This window comes from Oryctolagus cuniculus, chromosome 12 (genome assembly GCF_964237555.1).
Source record: "Oryctolagus cuniculus chromosome 12, mOryCun1.1, whole genome shotgun sequence".
Taxonomy (NCBI): Eukaryota; Metazoa; Chordata; class Mammalia; order Lagomorpha; family Leporidae; genus Oryctolagus; species Oryctolagus cuniculus.
In genome coordinates this window covers 46,711,513-46,731,527 of record NC_091443.1, presented here as the reverse complement: position 1 = coordinate 46,731,527, position 20,015 = coordinate 46,711,513, and the positions used below count along the sequence as shown (strand labels likewise).

At 40.6% G+C, this 20,015-nt stretch overlaps 1 long non-coding RNA gene across 1 annotated transcript in view; it reads right to left on the bottom strand.

The window, feature by feature from the left end:
- Window positions 1-415: 415 nt before the first annotated feature.
- LOC127483808 (uncharacterized) overlaps window positions 416-20,015 on the bottom strand; it is a 43,247-nt gene continuing 23,647 nt past the window's right edge. Inside the window, exons 3-5 of the long non-coding RNA XR_007910517.2 lie at window positions 13,538-13,627; window positions 7,039-7,141; window positions 416-6,427 (exon numbers count right to left, since the gene is read on the bottom strand). This is a non-coding gene — a long non-coding RNA (uncharacterized lncRNA). The remainder of the gene's footprint in view (window positions 6,428-7,038; window positions 7,142-13,537; window positions 13,628-20,015) is intronic.

Here is a 20,015-nt window from a genome sequence, read left to right as displayed (position 1 = left end):
GCACAGCTCTGGCTATGGCGGCCAGTTGGGGAGTGAACCAGCAGATGGACGACCTCTCTCTACTTCTCCTTCTCTCTCTATGTGTAACTCTGACTTTCAAATAAATAAATAAATCTTTAAAAAAAAGATTGATGAAATTCCAAAAATGGAATTTAAAAAATTAATCATAGGATTACTCAAAAGCAATTAGAAGCAAATCCATGAATGAAAGAAAACCATACATGATATGAGTGACAAGTTTTCCCAAGAACTTCAGATTTTAAAGAGAAATCAAACTGAAATATTAGAAATGAATAATTCAATAAATCAAATTAAAAAGTGTGGTAGAAAGCCTTAACAGACTTAGTGAAGAAGAAGAAAGAATATCCAAACTACAACAAAAATACAAATCTTTGGAAATCTTTCAGTCAGACCAAACACACACACACACACACACACACACACACAAAGAAGAAATTAGAAAACTTAAACTCAGTGTTGAGGATTTATGGGATACTATTAACTGACCCAACATATGGGTCTTGGAAGTTCTTGAGGGTCTATAAAGAGAGAATGGATTAGAAGGCTTAGGTAGTGAAATAATTACAGAAAACATTTCCAATTTAGAGATAGAAAAGGACATCCAACTACAGGAAGCACATGGAACTCTTAACAGGCATGACCAGAAAAGATATTCACCACAATACATAATAGTCAAAATTGGTACACCATTGGCCCAACTAGATAAACAAGGTGGGGGTGAGAAGACCCGACTCAATAAAATCAGAGATTAAAAAGGAAATGAAACAACAGATATCACAGAAATAAAAAGAATCATCAGGAATTACTTCCAAGAGCTGTATGCCAACAAACTGGGAAACCTAGAAGAAAGGGAAAGATTCCTGGATACAAACAACCTACATAAATTGAGCCATTAAGACATAGATAACCTAAACAGAACAATAACCAAGTTGGATGTTGAATCAGTAATAAAGACCTTCCCAAAAAAGAAAAGTCCAGGACTGGACATCTTCACTGCTGAATTTTAGCAAACATTTAAAGAACTAGTTCCAATCCTTCTCAAGCTATTCAAAATAATTGAAAGAGAATCCTCTCAAACTCTTTCTATGAGGCCAGCATCACCTTAATTTTAAAAACCAGAAAAAGATAAAACAGAGAAAGAAAACTATAGTTCAATATCCCTGCTGAGCATAGATTCAAAACTCTTCAACAAAATAGTAGCTAATTAAATCCCACAACACATCAGAAAGATTATTCACCCAGACCAAGTGGGATTTATCCCTGGTATGAAGGGATGGTTCAACATTCACAATCAATAAATGTGATACATCACATTAACATACTGAAGAACAAAAACCATATGGTTTTTGCATATGCATATGATTATTCATCTTGATAGATGCAAAGAAAGCATTTCATAAAATGCAACATTCTTTCATGATAAATACCTTAAGCAAATTAGGCACAGAAGGGACATTCTTCAACAAAATCAAGACAATTTATGACAAACCCACAACCAGCATCCTATTGAATAGGGAAAACCTGGAAGTATTCTTCCTAAGATCTGAAACCAGACAAAGATGACCACTCTCACCATTGTTATTTAATATAATCCTGGAAGTTTTAGCCAGAGCCATTAGGCAAGAAAAAGAAATCAAAGGGATACAAATTGGAAAGGAGGAAGTCAAATTATCCCTATTGGCAGATGACATGAATCTATATACAGCAGATCCAAAAGATTCCACTGAGAGACTATTAGCACTCATTAAAGAATTTGGTAAAGTGGCAGGATATAGAATCAACTCACCAAAATCAATAGCTTTTGTATATAAAGACAATACCACGTCTGAGAAAGAATTTTTAAGATCAAGCACATCCACAATAGTACAAAAAAATTAGATACTTGGAAAAAATTTATCCAAGAATGTTAAAGATCTCTATGAAGAAAATTGAAAAACATTAAAGAAATAGAAGACACAAAAATGGAAAAATCTTCCATGTTCCTGTACTGGAAGAATCAATAACGTCAAAATGTCCATACTACTGAAAACAATTTACAGATTCAATGCAATAGCAATCAAAATAACCAATGACATTCTTCTCAGATCAATAAAAAGTGATGCTAAAATTCTTAGGGAAATACAAGAGACCCTGAATAGCTAAAGCAATCTTACACAACAAAAACAAAGCCAGAAGCATCCAATACCTGATTTCAAGACATACTGCAGGACAGTTATACTCAAAACAGCCTGGTACTGGCACAAAAACAGATGCTTATACTGATGGAGCAGAATAGAAACTATAGAAATCAATCTATGCATCTATAGCCAACTTATCTTTGACAAGGGAGCTAAAATCAATCCCTGGAGCAAGGACAGTCTCTTCAACAAATGGTGCTGGGACAATTGGATCTCTACATGCTAACGTGTGAAACTAGCTCCCTACCTTCATCTACACAAAAAATGCATGCAAAATGGATCAAGGACCTGAATCTATGATCTGATACCATAAAATTATTAGAGAACATCTGCAAACTATGAGACTTAGAAAGGGTTAATATCCAGATTGTATAAAGAGCTCTATAAATTCAACAATAAAAATACAATCCAGTAAGAAATGGGTGAAGGACTTGAACAGAAAGTTTTCAAGTGAGGAAATTCAAATGGCCAATAGACTCTTGAAAAAATGCTCAGAGAAATGAAAAATCAAAACCACAATGAAGCATCATGTCACCCCAGTTAGAATGGCTAACATCCAAAAATCAAAAAGAAATACATGCTGGCAAGGATGGGGGTAGAATGTACCTTAATGCACTGCTGGTGGGAATGTAAGATAGCACAACCATTATGAAAGACAGTATGGAGATTCCTCAGAAATCTGAAAATAGATCTACCATATGACCCAGCCATCTTACTCCTGGAAATTAACACAAACCAAAAGAAATCAGCATCTGAAAGAGTTATCTGTACCCCTATGTTCACTGCAGCACAATTCACAATAACTAAGATATGGAATCAACCCAAATGTCCAGCAATTGCTGAATGCATAAGGAAAGTATGATATATATACACTATGGAGTACTACTCAACTCTAAAAAGATATGAAATTCTATGTTTTACAACAAAATGGATGCAAATGGAAATCATTACATTTAGTGAAATAAGCAATTCCCAAAAGACACCACATGTTTTCACTGATCTGAGGTAACTAAATGAGTATCTAAAATGTAATGTACTGGAGTGAATTGGACATTTTGAGAGTCATTGAGTGTTTGCAACCCTTGTCTCTTCTGTTGAGGAATATGTTTTTTTTTTCTTCATACTATTTGTTGAACTCATTTAGTTAGTGTAGCATTTACTTTACAATCAATAAGTCAACTGAAAATATATCTTTGTAAAAATTTGTAGTGGGAATGGGAGAGGAAGGAGAAAGAATGGTTGGAAATTGGCAGGAGGAAGGGTAAAGTGGGAAATATCACTGTGTTTCTAAATCTGTATATATGAAATACATGAAACTTGTATAACTTGAATAAAAAACTTAAAAAAAATAAATAAAAGTAAAAGGGTCCATTAAAGAGCTGTAGAGTCCTTTTTCTGGTATATTTTTGGGAAATAGGTATTTAATAATTCCAATTTTTATTCCACATATTATATGCCACTGGTAAATGTTATATATTGAGATTCTCCAACAAAATGCATGCATACATATTCCTAGGAAGTGGGACAATTAAAGATTTCTAAAGGCTACAAAACGCCTCATTTTATGTCTGTCTCATGACATTGTTGCCAAATAATTATATATGTATGCATAATTATTATATGATTGCTATACATATATATATTCTGTTCATTCTGTTCTATTTCCTTAAAGAATTGCATATGAGGGATTGTAGACCAGCAGCTAAAAGTCGCATATGCAATATTATATCCTTTATCTACATGGGAACAAAAGAAAATTTGAGAGGGATTCTTTGAAAATGAAGAGGTAGACATGGGGCAATATTCCCTCAAATCTATCTATGGAAGTTTCCACAAGAACTCCAGGGAGACTCAGGCATGCCTCAATCCTTGGAAGGATATGGGTTTGTGCCAGGGTCCAGCCTAAGGAACCAAAAACAGAAAGGGAAAACTTCCCCCTCTGGAAACTGCATAGAAATCAGCTGCACACACATAGTTTTTTAGAATAAAGCAGGCGTGAGTAGTCTTGTGGATCACACAGGGCCATGGAGTTCTTGAGTGCTAACCAATAAAGTCAGCCAGTAAGGTAAATCTTTGATATAAAAATGTGGCTTAAAAGAACAGCCTATTTTCTCTCAGGTCTTTGGACTTACTGGGCAGTTCTTATGACACCCACACTTGAGCTCATTCTTGAGTGTTGCTCAGTCAACTGGCAACTTGGATGGGACAGAACAGCATAAAATGTCTTCATTCACTGACTGAAGTAGTTGGGATGCCTCCCTGTATATCCAAGTTTCTTTCATTTTTGTCTTCTTCACATGATTGGACAGAATCCTGGTATTCATAACACAATTCCAGCACTTTTGTATTACATCAGAGCAAGCCACAAGGCCAAGTCAGATTCATGTGATAGGTAACTGGGTTCTGCATCTTGATGAAAGGAGCCACAGAGAATTTGAGTCCATATTTGGAACACAAGGGCAAAAGGACTCCAACAAGAGAGCCTGTAAGAAAATCACAAAATTCCAAGGACTATAAGCAATCATAAACTGTGAACCACCGAGAAATATTCAGCAACATATGAATGAAGGAAATAGACATCATAGGTCCCTAACAACGGTGAGACCTTCTGAAAACCAACATAGACACCAGAAAAACATCAGTGAAATCCAGAATACAAGGACAGTTCTGCTCTGCTCTCTCAGCCAGCCCACAGACCGTAGCTTTTATGGAGTTGAGAGACTCAGTAAAATGGGAGAAGAAGGTTGGAAACAAAGGCTTGGAAAGAGAGAAATAGAAGCAAGTCCCCTTCTTCAATTTTCTATCTGTAGAAGGTCTCAGCAGGGCAAGAATTTAAATTTAACTCAAGTTAAAAGTTTATTATATGGTAGCAGTAACCTTTAATTATAGAATTATAGCTATATTTGAATCTTAAAATCATTATAATTTTTCCCAGAGGTGAAAATACATGGATCTGCATGGATTTTCAGTTATGAGAGGGAAAAATTGCCTCCATGAATAAATATTAAAAGAAAGGTGAAAGACAAAAATAGCGGCATTTTCTGGGTGGCTGTTGCTTCTGATCTCAAGGCTGGAATGTCAGGATGCATTTTAGGTAATGGAAGATGCAAGATGGCTGCTCTTGGGAGTAAGCACTTGTATCAAAGCTTTGGCAAACATCCATGCTTAGACGACCAAGTCCAGTGAATTTCATCCACAACTACCACATGGGACATCTAAAATTTTGCCAGGTGTTTGCACAAACACATATTGCCTAGAAAATCTTTTTTCAAGGAATTTATGAATACCTTAAATTCTCAGGATCACAGCAAATGCATGATGCTTACTATAACACAATTCTCATATTAAGGCAATATGGATACAAAGAGAACAGATTCAAAGTAGTTCACAGAATTAATTCTAAGAATATAGTGATATTTTCCTTCCCCTTCTTCCTCCTTCTCTCCTTTACTCTTTCTTTCTTCTTCCTTTATTTTTTGATTTTTGAGAGAATATATGTTTAATTTACATTATAGACAAAAGCTCAACACTCCATGAAATAGAGTTCAGCCAGTAAAAAGTAAAAAGACCATAGTTCAGCAGGAATTTAGGGAAGGGCTCTAAGCAATAATCAAATGGAACCACAGTCTTAAGGATCTGTGATTATTTTTAAGTTCACCATATAGGAGTGAAATGGAAAACCTTAGGAATGAATGACATTTGATTTTTAAATCAATTGAAAATTTTATTTTGGTAAACAGAACTGGTTTAGGAAAATCTAAAATTGTATTCATCTATGTTTATTAATTGACATATTTTCCAAATCATCATTGATGTATTAATACAAATAAGAATTAGTTTGTAGTATGTTTTATATCATCAATTTCCAGCATGTCTACAGCACAATTGAATCCAATATAAAACAAATTAAAAATGTAAATTGTGACACTCAAAAGAAATAAACTAGAGTAAATTTTCTCAATGAAATGGTTAAGGATGAGAGTTTCATACCTCATGGCTCTTGCTCAAGTCTCCCCTGCCTTACTGTTTAAGCACCAGGGGTCATCGGGCTCTCTCCCTGCCCATCTTGTTCAGAAGACAAGTATCTCTTTCCTTTTTTCATTCCAGGAAAGCTCCACACTATGTACCTATCCACATATGCAGACATATGACTTAAATAATGGAGAATCTTCAAGGGTTTGTTTGTGAAAAAAAAATTTCTCCTGCATTAAATTCTGAAACCTAGTTCCCTGGGAAACAGAAGAAATTCGTCAATCTCTTTTTTACCTCATAGGAACATTATAATAATAAAATATGTCACAAAGATTAACCTGATAGTCTTGTAGAGGATAAACTCGACAAAAGGTAATGATAGAATTCAAAATGACCTCCAGAGAACAGGTATGTTATTGAGTACTATGATAGCAAGTGATAATTAACTTAGCCTGGAGAAGCATGCTCTGCAGGTTAAAAAGATGAACCTATTGACAGTTGAGTAGAAAGGTGTCTGCTTTTAAAACATTGTAATATTTATGAATAAATATAATTAGAAGTTGTATCTGCCTTAATCAGAGTCTCAGAAATTCGGGCTGTTTCGGATCTCAATATTTTGTGATAGATTAGGAAAAGTCGGTAAAACTGCAATCAGCAGACTGTGTCTATATTAACAAATTTTAGTTATCTGTCAAAGTACTCCGTATGGGTAAAAACAAGATTCCAATGTGTCAAAACATCAATATTGGATATTTACATTGATAAAAGCAAGCTTTTCATTCAACTTAAAAGAGTTATCAATGCACATTGAAAATGGCTCAAGTTTAAAGAATAACACTGTTTCAAACTTTTGACATTCAATACTCACCTGTTGTATTACACAGCATCTTCTACACAGAGGGACCTGTGTTGAAGACCAAGACACAGCTAAAAGAAACAGGCTTTGCCTTGGTACAGTGCAGCCTGACATCCTGAAAGTAAACAGAAAACGTTGTGAGTTTTCTGTGACGTGTGCAATATGTACATGCAGGAGAAGTAAAGCAAATCCATATTCAGGGCAAAGTTAGAATCAGGACAGCTTCCCAAAGGGAGTGATATTAATTAAAAAACCTTAAGACTCAACATTTACAAATAAAACAAACAAAAATCAAATCATAATTTGGATCAGATTGGGACAGCATATGCAAACAGATGGGGGTGATAAGAAACATGCATTAGAAGAACTGAGTCAATGTGAAGAGAATAGAGAGATCCAAGCAAGAGGCACAGTCAAGAAGACAGCCGTGTGGCAAAGTGAGGCTGCTAACCCATTAGGAAGTTTCAATGAAATGTGCATCATTAGTAAATTCACAGTAGTGAAAGATACTTGGTTTTTGATGTGGAAGATAGAAAAAGGGGGAGGAAACCGGAGCCCCTTGAGACGAGCAGGACTCTGCAAAAGTCTAGGTAGAAAAGGATGATTCAGAAAAGGTAGTGATAGTGGGAGAAAAACAGATGGAGGGACTCAAAAAGCAGCTGAGAGACTGACAGAATGGCGGTTGATCGGAAGAGAGAATGAGAAGGGGAAGAAAGGGTGGGAGCACCTCAACCTGATCACCTCTATTTGTGCTGAGGAGGAGGAAGTGCTTGGCCTATCAGAGGATGCTGAGTGTGGTCATGCGGAGTTTCCCAACACAGGGTTGAAGAGAACAGCGAATGTTTGGTAGTGTCCCCATGAAGAGTGTGACCTGGGCCTCACCAGGAAAATTCAAAAAGTCTAACAGTTGAAATTGATTACCTGATTATGATTGTATGTGAAGTATGGAATTCACAGAAGGATGATAAATTATGGGATTTGTTCTCCTTATTATTCATGTTTTTTATCTTGAAAATAAATTCCTCTTACTTCAGTGAAGCTTTTTCATTTTTTAATTTTTCAATTGATACATAAAATTGCATATATTCTGGTGTACAATATGATGTTTTGATATGCTGCATAGATACATTATGGATTGGCTAAATCAAGCTAATTAACATATGAATCACCTCACATATATTTTCGTAGTGAGGACATTTAAAATCTACTCATTTTTTCATAGATGAATGTAATATATTGTTATTAATTATAGTCACCATGGTTTTTATGAAGTGATATAAAGTTTGTTTTCACAATCACAATAAAACAGAAACACTAGAAATATAAAAATTGTAAGGCAATTCAAATTAACAAAGATTCCATAGTATTATACTATGCAATGTTCACTTTCTTAATGAATGCCATCACCAACAAACCACACAGTTGGATAAGCCAAAAACACGAATTCAGCCAGGACGTGAATTATTACTTTCTAACTCCTAAATGTTTCTCAAATTCATGTACTTCCTCATAATTTCATTGACTCAGCTTTGTTTTATGTCACAATGAGTAAAGCCTTCCTTCCTGTAACAGCTTTCTCCCTGTTTGCCTTGCTGTCTCTGATGTCAAGTCATCACGCCATCCGTTACTTGCTTGAGGCTATCACTGCCATCCACTTGTGGGAATTATGACTGAAGGAGACAATGAGTGCATCATTTGAGGAAGAGAGAAAGCCCAGTTTCTCCCTCTAACCTCTCCTGTCCCTCATTCTCTCTCTTGCCCATGAGCTGTCTGTGTTGTGGTCTGCCTAAGTAGAGGAAGGACTACGGTAGACTAATGAAAGAGCTGAAGCTATATTCGTTCCTGAATGGGAGCCACTGAAAATACTTGCTACTTTTCTGTAATCTTATTGGAGCTACAAACAGAAATTACTGGAGAAAGTATTCAATGTGTTGATTACTGAATTTGTTAGAAAAAGAGTTCAGAAAGGAGTATACAGGTACGCCACTCAGTCTAGTGGTGAGTGTGTGTATTGACTCTCGAAGGAGGACTTGAAAGTACAGAGCTATGAGACCTTTGCTGAGATTTGCTGGAGCCCATTTCTATCATATCTGTTCAGTCTCTGGTAGTTAAATGAGTTCTATCTTCAGATACATTGCATTATCATGGGAATTCAAATTATAAGTAAGACACTGTTCCTGCCATCAGAGTCTTTGTGGAGAGGTAGCTGAAATTCTTATAGATACTGCAGAATGATTATCACAGAAAAACTACTGGGTCAGGCCCTGGCATGGTGGCTCAGCAGGTATCCCATATGAGCACCAGTTCAAATCCTGGCTTCTCCAACAACATTCCAGCTCCTTGCTAGTGTCCCTAGAAAGCAGTAGAAGATGGCCTATGTGCTTGGTCCCCTGCCACCCATGTGGAGACCCAGATGGAGTTCCAGGCTCCTGGCTTCAGCCTGGCCCAGCCCTGACTGTTACAGCCATTTGGGTAGTGAACCAGCAGATGGAAGGTCTCTCTGTCTCTCTCCCTCTCTCTTTCGCTTTCTCTAACTCTGCTCTCAAATAAATAAACAAATCTTAGAAATAAAAGGAAAAAAGTGGAGAGGAGAGGAGAGAAGGGAAGGGAAAGAGAAGAGTATGGAACATGGAGCGTCTTAACATCTAGGTTAAGATGTTAACCTGTTGGGGCTGGCGCTGTGGCATAGTGGGTAAAGTCGCCACCTGCAGTGCAAGTATCCCATATGGGTGCTGGTTCAAGTCCTGGTTGCTCTACTTCCAATCCAGCTCTCTATTATGGCCTGGGAAAGCAGCAGAGGATGGCCCAAGTCCTTGGGCCCCTGCATCCATCTGGGAGACCTGGAAGAAGCATCTGCCTCCTGGATTCGGATCGGTGCAGCTCTGGCCATTGCATCCAATTGGGGAGTGAACCAGCAGGTGGAAGACCTCTCTCTCTCTCTCTCTCTCTGTCTCTCTGTCTCTCTCTCTCTCTCTCTCTCTGCCTCTCCTTCTGTCTCTCTGTAACTCTGACTTTCAAATAAATAAATAAATCTTTAAAAAGACAGAATTCCTGGGCTTAATTTTGGCTATTTTTGTGAGAAAGATAATCGCATGGTCAGTGTGTTCACTTCTGTTGGTAAAATGGGGTTACTATCTGATATTATTATATTATAGTTCAATAATAATATAATAATGCAGCAAAAGAGTAAGCTGGAATACCAGTCTAGGATATCATTTTTCTTTCCCTTAGTTAATTAGAAGTGAATTTTCCCTCAGTAAGTAAAAGGTTTCACCTTCGCCCTAAGGAAAAGTAGGATTTTTTACAGTGGGTAAAACAAGAAAAATTAAGAGATGATCAGTGTGTGTTTTATTCTTTGTACCCAGAACAGACTTTTTAGAATGTTTTTTTAAGAAGCATTTTCCAGGCAAAATGATCAACTTGGAAAGAGCTGGAAGAAGATCTAGGTCATTCTACCTAAATCTCCTTGGAGAAATAGAAGTGAGTCAGCAGAAGTGACGAGGGAGGGGGAGCTGGGGATGTGTTGTGTCTTCAGTGGACACCAATGATGGGAATAGAGGAAATTGAATCTGAGCAACCAAGTAGAGAGGAGTAGGGTCAGCAGACAGGGACTCAAACAGTTTGGGAGTCACATGGAAGCCAGGCCAACACCAAGAAACGTTACTGTTCACTCATGGGAGCTGTAATAACAATTCACATCCACATTAATGAATTTTGGTCCCTGGTCAAGAGGAACCTGTCTGAATGTTAGCTGAGCTCCATGCAGACTGTCTGGGCATTCAGGTGCCAATTGTTGAAGGCCCAGACTTGTGGGGAGCAGCTCGGACTGGACTAGGTTACTGGAATTAAGACTTATTCTATGCATCTGCTCTCCCACAATATGGCCCTGAGAAGGGAAACAGCTTCTGCACAGCTGCCTCCAGTTCAACCAATAAACTGTGGGACCTGCTCCTGATTGGAGGAGAGCAGCGTGCTCGGCATTGTGGGTAGCAGAGTTGGGATTGGTGGAGGAGGACTATAAAGGAGGAGAGAGACGGCATGCACCAGGAACATCTAAGGGGAACATCTAAGGGGAACACCTGTGCAGCCCCCGAGAGAGCCGGCCGGCGGTGTGCCGCTCCCCTGCGGAAGTGGGGAATGTGGCCAGGGGGAACCGCCCTTCCACGGAGGTGGAAGGGTCAGCAGCCAACCCGGGAAGAACCAGCAGCAAACCCGGGGAGGGCCAAGCAGACGAAAGAACAACGCAGGGTCCTGTGTCGTTCCTCCACGAAGACAGGGAGCGACATAATGGTGCTGTGACTCGGATATGAAGCCCAGGCAGGGTTTAGTGTCGTTCCTCCACGAAGAGGGGGAGCGACATAATGGTGCCGCGACTCGGATAGGAAACCTAGGACGGATAGGAAACTTAGGAGGGAAGAAACGGGAAGAAGTGGAAAATATCGGAGAGAGAGACTAGCAAACAGCCTAGGGAAAAGCCGGACGAAAAAGGTGTCGGAAGAAGCTATTGAAAGCCTAGGCATAGACTCAGATACGGACTACGGGGGGAAGCTGGGAGAAATCTCTAAGGTCGAAAGCGAAAGTGAAAGCTAGAACAAACAGACTCGGATGCGGACTGTGGGAGAGGCCAGGAGAAATGAGGGAGGAGTATTGTTGGAGGAAAGCTTGGGGAAACATACCGGGTAGAGAAAAATGTTAGGGAAATTGAAGCCGCGGGGGGCAGGCCGAGGCGGAGACGAAAGCCACTTTGGGATTCTCAAGTTAGCCCGGGAATAGGGGGTGAAAAGTTGAAACCAGAAGCAGAAACGTAAGCCAGATTGGGATCTGTCTGATTAGCCCGGGGAGCAAAGGATGGGAAGCCAAATCGTGGGGCGGAGACGTGAGCTGGGTTGAATTCGCCAGGCTAGCCCGGGGAACTTAGATTGAATACTAGTGGCTGAGATGTGAGCTGACGCTGTGTGATTCGCGGAGGCTGTCGCGCGCAGAGAGAGCGTGCGGGGCACAAGTAGATAGGGAACGCAGGGCTAGCGCGGAGACCGCGGAGTGTGCGCGCAAAGCCGAGCCTCGCAGAGCCGCGAAGCCGCGCAGATGAGAGAAGCAGGCTGAAGCGGCTCAGCCGGGAAGCCGCCGAGAAGCAGCCTCGGGGCAGGCGGCGCTGGGAAGCCGCGGGGATAAGAGAAGCAGAAGTTTAGAAGTAAAATGAGAGAAATGGGAATGCTGGAAGATGGAAGTAAAATGGGAGAAATAGGAATGCCCGGACATAGAGAAATAGAGAAATAGAAAGGCCTCCCCACAACATGGCAATGAGAAAGCTTGGATTTGGTCTGCCTGATTAAGGGAGGCGGTGAGCACCTGCGGGCGGCTAGCAGCTTATGCGCCGCAGGTCACCGAAGACAGGCACGTTATCAACACCAATAAGTCACCCCACAACATGGCAATGAGAGAGCTTGGATTCGGTCTGCCTGATTAAGGCGGTAAGCACCAGCAGGCGGCTCGACCAGAGTATGAGCCGCAGGTCACCGAACACAGGCACGCATCAGCGCCTAAAAACCTCCTCACAACATGGCGAAGAGAGGACCCGGATTCGGTTTGCCTGATTGATAGGACTTGTAAGAACCTGTGGCAACTCTAGCAAGTAGAGCAGAGTGTGTGCCGCGGGACACCGAAGACAGGCGCGTATCAACGCCAAAAAATAAAAAGAAAGGGGGATCTGTGGGGAGCAGCTCGGACTGGACTAGGTTACTGGAATTAAGACTTATTCTATGCATCTGCTCTCCCACAATATGGCGCTGGGAGAGAAGAAAACAGCTTTTACACAGCTGCCTCCAGTTCAACCAATAAACTGTAGGACTTGCTCCTGATTGGAGAGCAGCGTACTTGGCGTGTGGGCAGCCGAGTTAGGATTGGCGGAGGAGGACTATAAAGGAGGAGAGAGACGGCATGCACCAGGAACATCTAAGGGGAACATCTAAGGGGAACACCTGTGCAGCCCCCGAGAGAGCCGGCCGGCGGTGTGCCGCTCCCCTGCGGAAGTGGGGAATGTGGCCAGGGGGAACTGCCCTTCCACGGAGGTGGAAGGGATAGTAGCCAACCCGGGAAGAACCAGCAGCAAACCCGGGGAGGGCCGAGCAGACGAAAGAACAGCGCAGGGTCCTGTGTCGTTCCTCCACGAAGAGGGGGAGCGACACAGACTCTTTCAAGATTCCTCAATGACAATGAGGAGTTCCATTACATGACAAGGGAGAGACTGTCATGAAAGTGACCCCAGCAATAAGTGGCACTTGGGTGAAGTGGACAATGAGAATTTCCACTCTACTCTAGTAATAATTACCATCACAATAATGTCTAGCATTTTACAGAGCATTGACCATGCATGCTATCAGGCACAATATTATTAAACACATTATGTTCATTGCACCATTTAACCCAGGGTCTTAATCTTTTCACTACACAGCTACACTCTACTGCCTCCCAGGTAAAATGAAATTACATGTGTAAAAATCTAAATATACACCTGATGTATGTGTTGCTTCCTTATGGTTATCAGATAACTTCAGTATCATGGGAGGAGACGGTAGAACATAGGGAACAGGTTGGTTATCATCTGCAATGCAGAAAAACAAAGATTGCTCCTGTAACGTCAAAGGATCAGATATCAAAATTCAGAAAGCTTGTTTACATTTTCCTGATGATATGAATTTTTTAAAGATTTATTTATTTTATTGGAAATCAGAGTTACAGAGAAAAAGAGAGATCTTCCATTCACTGGTTTACTCCTCAAATGGCCAAAACATCTGAAGCTGAACTGATCTGAAGCCAGGAGCTAGGAGATTCCTCTTGGTCTCCTACATGACTGCAGGGATCCAAGCACTTGGGCCATCCTTTGCTGCTTTCCCGGGCCCATTAACAGGGATCTGGATGGAAAGTGGAGCAACTGAACTTGAACTGGTGCTCATATGGAATGCCGGCACGACAGGTGGCAGCTTTAACCACTAAGCACCAGCTTCATGGTACGCAATCTTTTTTACAGGTAATACAGTCTTCTTATTTCATGCCTGGATATAAAGAAATGGGTCAGGAATCCAGAGAGCTTCTCTTCCTGGTAGTGGTCCTTGGTTTTTTGTTTTGTTTTGTTTTAATCTCTAGGCTAAAACACAGTAAACAATTACTGAGACGCACTGACAATGCCCCATTTATTTCCCCTGTCTTCACAATCCCTTAAATCCCTTCACAACCCTTTCAGGATATTCCTCTCAATCAAGCAGGTGTTTCCTCCTACTCAGATATCCATTTATCAAAGATAATGTCATTCCTCTTTGCTCCCCAGTGGGGGAACTGGCTATAACTGATAAGTAAGGTAGTTGTGTAACTCATGGTGGCCACACCCCTAAGCATGTCCTCCAATTCATGTTTGACTTCTGGGTATTTCCCTCAATTAATTTCAGAAGAGGAAAGAAAAGATTTCTATATTGGTTCACCTTTTGCTCTTCATACAGTAGTAGAGCAATGCTTAGCAAAATATCAAGAAGTCATGTCTGTTGTAGGAATGTTTCAAAATCATGATTAAACAATATAATATATCAACAATATGTAAGAGTGCTATTTAAGATACATTAATTCAGCTGGCGCCGCGGCTTAAGAGGCTAATCCTCTGCCTGTGGCGCGGGCACACCGGGTTCCAGTCCTGGTCGGGGCGCCGGATTCTGTCCCAGTTGCCCCTCTTCCAGGCCAGCTCTCTGCTATGGCCAGGGAGTGCAGTGGAGGATGGCCCAAGTGCTTGGGCCCTGCACCCCATGGGAGACCAGGAGGAAGCACCTGGCTCCTGGCTTCGGACTGGCGCAGCACGCCGGCCATAGCGGCCATTTGGGGGGTGAACCAACAGCAAAGGAAGACCTTTCTGTCTCTCTCTCTCACTGTCCACTCTGCCTGTCAAAAAAAAAAAAAAAGATACATTAATTCAGCAAGTATTTATTGAGTCCTCACTGCAATGCAGGACAAAAAGATGTGAGGATAAGAAAAACAGACACAATCCCTATATCTGGAACTTGGACTATAGTGGGGAGACTCACAATTATTATATTTGGAATTCATATTATAAGCTCTCTTCCAAACTTTCAAAGCTCTAATTACTCACCTACTTTATAAATTAGTTTAAAATGAAAATAAAACCCCAGGTATACATATGTGGATCATACTGGATCTAAGAATCAAAGGAGCAAACAGACAAAATATCTAGTCCTGGGATTGCACCATGATGTAGTGGGGAAGGCTGCCACCTGTGAGGCCGGCAACTCATATGGAATCTTAGCTGTTCTAGTCCTGGTCCAGCTCCTTTACTAGCACACCTGGGAAGGCAGCAGAAGATGGCCTAAGTGCTTGGTCCCTGCGTCCATGTGGAAGACCTGAATGAAACTCCTGGCTCCTGACTGGCCCTGACCAAGTGGCCATTTTGGGAGTGAACCAGTAGATGGAAGATCTCTCTCCCTTTCTCTGTAACTCTGACTTTCAAATTGGAAAAAAAAAAAAAAAAAAAAAAAAAAAAAAAAGCAAAAAACAGCTAATCCTGAAACTAGCATGAAAAATTGTGTTTGCTATATTGCTGTCAATGGGCCAAAAAAATCAAAAGTCATTATCCTGGAAATGTAGGAGTTAGAATATGAGTGTTAGGAAATTAGTTAACACACTGTAGTTAGCAGCAGAAAAAAAAAAAAAAAAAAAAAAAAAAAAAAAAAACAGAAAAAAACATTGGAAATAGAAAGTACTGGACTGATTTTTATCTGGTTGTGTTTTTCTGAATTCCAACCTCTTCTTTGTATTTGGGCATAGCCTTAAAGGATTTAATTAACTTCTCCAAACTTACCTTGGCTCACACATGCTAAACTCTGATTATTGCCTAAGATGAAACAATTTCTGCATCTGCCTATGCAGCTGTGCCCAGCAAATCACTGAACCCTAAAGGAAACTGACAAAAGCCATGATCTATGTAAAACAAAATAAAACCTGTTCCTAACAAATCTATGTCCACAAAAACAACTCGTTAATTGAATGTTTTATACGTCAAGGGGCACCATGGTTCAGTCGTGGTATTTATTTGTCCCTTAAAGGTATTGTTAACTTTCTTATTGTTAATGCCCTACTTAATTGTAGACTACAAGAAGATTTTGGTCACGCAATAATTTATAAATGCAATAAAATATGCTATTTTGAAAGTATTGTGCCCGTATGTTTGTTACTGCTCCCCAAAGGACCTAAATAAACTTTATCAGTGAGCATTTGCTCCTATTGCTGTTTGGCAAATGAGAAACTTGAGCTAAAAAAGAAACTTTAATAAAGCCAAGTTTAAAATTGCTGCACTTCATTCTATGCAAACATGACATTTAAATTAATAGCATCTATCCACATCCCTTAGGACACATAGTAAAATTTGAAAAACTACAGATGGCGTATGTTCATTTCTGCCTTTCTTTTTCTGACTCAGACACGTTGTTATTGGAAATTTAAAAGAGTGTCTCACCACCATGTGGAATTTAAAAATGAGCATGGATTTGGTAAAGCTCATTGCATCTTTAAGGAGCTATCAAGAATAGAAACAGATGATACATTATCTTTACTCCCTGAAAAAAAAAAAAATAAGGAAAGCAACAAAGAAGTTGGTACTCTTCTTTGAACCAGTTCCAATCCTAAAAGAGAAGCCTAGATAGCACGTTTTTCAGCCACGTCAGAAAGTATCTCAGCATCTGGGACACGTTATAAACTTGGAAGCACTAGAAATATTGCCTATAAATGATATCACACCCTATGTGTTAGCTAGTTAAGCCTCAAACCTTTATTGATTATGGGCCATATAACTTCAGGCAGACAAAAGAAAAATAATCCCTATCATGTTGAATGCCAGTTTATGGTGTTTATGAGCACCTCCTGCTGTGCTCGGTGGCTCACACATCTGTCAGGTGTTCTGCATTATAGCCACAGGAAAATCTCCCTACAGGTTGTGTGTCGGGCAGAATGCTTTGTCTCAGACCTTATCAATCTGCTGATGGATGAGTCTAGCATTCTAATGAATAAGATTTTAAATATATTTATTCTTTGCCAATCTTCAAATCACATTAGGAGGCACAAAGCCCAGGCAATTAGAAGGAATAAGATCACTTTGAAAGGACAGTTCTTCTCTTGAATCACACAAATGTGTGGGTTTTAAGCTACCCTTGTGAGATGGTCTCATACCCCTTCATAATCCTTGTTTTATAAGCTTAATTTAACAGACTAATTTCCGTTTACTCAAAACAAATTAATTCCAAACAATTTGCAAAGGCTACCATACTTCTGAAGAGCTTTACTTACTGTTAGCCTTAGATTTTGCATAGTCAAATATCTACAATCAAAGAGTTGGTAGACATATTATCAAGTGAATTACATTTTTAGCAGCGCTAACAGTGACTAAATCATATGAAACCGTTTTAGTAGAGTGGTATATATGTGCTGTAATTATATAACATATGATGAATCCAACCATCTTCTCATGACCTTTCACATTATAATTTAAAAACTGTATGGTTTTTGAATTGGCTGTGGGAATTAAATTATAGCAAATATGTCCCCAGAATTTCTTCAAAATCCATAGTCCAGGAACTCACTTAAGATCCCCTTCTATGTATGGGTTTCAAAATATTTTCCACCAAATTAAGCTTATGATAGCTATATTTTCTTTGAAAATTTGTGAAGTATCTTCCTATACTATGACAAAGTGTGTGTCATTTGCCATATATTGAACACTGCACTAAATAACAGCAGAATATATATTCTTTTCAAATGAATATGAAATACTTCTCAATATAGGCCACGTTTAGGCTAAAATTCAAATATTAACAAAATTAAAGAATTGTGAGCCGGTGCCGTGGCTCAATAGGCTAATCCTCCACCTTGCGGCGCCGGCACACCGGGTTCTAGTCCCGGTTGGGGCACCGGATTCTGTCCCGGTTGCCCCTCTTCCAGGCCAGCTCTCTGCTATGGCCAGGGAGTGCAGTGGAGGATGGCCCAGGTGCTTGGGCCCTGCACCCCATGGGAGACCAGGAAAAGCACCTGGATCCTGGCTCCTGCCATCGGATCAGCGCGGTGCGCCGGCTGCAGCGGCGGCCATTGGAGGGTGATCCAACGGCAAAGGAAGACCTTTCTCTCTGTCTCTCTCTCTCACTGTCCACTCTGCCTGTCAAAAAAAAAAAAAAAAATTAAAGAATTGTTTCACACAAACAACTCACTAACATACATTTTCTGCAATGATAATGGATTAAAATTAGAAATCATTAGCAAAAAAAGATATCTTAAAACTCCATCAAGGGGGCCAGTGCTGTGGCTCACTTGGTTAATCCTCTGCTTGCGTCACCGGCATCCCCTATGGGCGCCGGTTCTATTCCCGGATGCTCCTCTTCCAGTCCAGCTCTCTGCTGTGGCCCAGGAGGGCAGTGGAGGATGGCCCAAGTGCTTGGGCCCTGCACCCACGTGGGAGACCAGGAAAAAGCACCTGGCTCCTGGCTTCGGATCAGTATAGCTCCGGCCATAGCAGCCATTTGGGGAGTGAACAAACGGAAGGAATACCTTTCTCATTGTCTCTATCTCTCACTGTCTGTAACTCTACTTGTCAAATAAAAAAAACAAAAAAAAAAACAAACAAAAAAAAAAAAAAAACCTCCATCAAGGGGGCCGGTGCTGTGGCGTAGCAGATAAAGCCACCGCCTGAAGTGCCAGCATCCCATATGGGTGCAGTTCGTGTCCTGGTTGCTCCACTTCTAATCCAGCTCTGCTATGGCCTGAGAAAACAGTGGAAGATGGCCCAAGTCCCTGGGCCCTTGGGCCCCCGTACCCCTATGGGAAGACCTTGAGGAAGCTCCTGGCTTCTGGCTTTGGATTGGTGCAGCTCCAGCCGTTGCAGCCAACTGGGGAGTGAACCAGCGAATGGAAGACCTCTCTCTCCCTCTGCCTCTCCTTTCTCTGTGTAACTCAGACTTTCAAATAAATAAAAAAATCTTAAAAAAAAAAAAAAACCTCCATCAAATACTTGGAAATTAAATAATACCGTTCCAATGGGTCATCAGAGTCAAAGTATACATGGCAGGGTCTTTAAAATATTTTAAATTGAATGAGAATTAAGGGATAACATTAAAATTTGGGTGATGACAATAAAGCAGTGCTTTGAAGGAAATTTACATATTAAATACTCATTTTAGATGAGAGAAAATACCTCAAATCGTATTTCCAAAATTTTATTTTAAATAAAAGATAAAATTCAAGCCAAAACAAGTAGAATGAAGAAAATAATAAAAATAAAAGCAGAAATGAATTGGGAGCATCAAGGTGGCATGTACCAATGCCATCTCACTAGTCCCAGTGATCAATTTCTGTTCACAGTTGATCATAATGATAGGACTAAGAACCAAAGGGATCACATAAATAAGAATAGTGTCTGAAAATACTAGCTGATAGAATCAAAAAGGGAGAGAACGATCCAACATGGGAAGTGAGATACACAGCAGACCCATAGAATGACAGATGTCCTAAACAGCACTCTGGCCTCAGAATCAGTCCTTAAGGCATTTGGATCTGGCTGAAGAGCCCATGAGAGTATTTCAGGCATGGAAAGCAAAGACACTCTGGGGAAAAAAAAAAAAAAAAAAAAAAAAAAAAAAACCTAAATGAAAGATCTGGGTTTGACCTGTCCCAACCCTGCCCTTATGGCCTTCTTGGACGTGAACCAGTGGATAGAAGATCTCTCTCTCGGCCGGAGCCACGGCTCACTAGGCTAATCCTCCACCTTGCGGCGCTGGCACACCGGGTTCTAGTCCCGGTCGGGGTGCCAGATTCTGTCCTGGTTGCCCCTCTTCCAGGCCAGCTCTCTGCTGTGGCCAGGGAGTGCAGTGGAGGATGGCCCAAGTGCTTGGGCCCTGCACCCCGTGGGAGACCAGAAGTACCTGGCTCCTGCCATCGGATTAGCGCAGTGC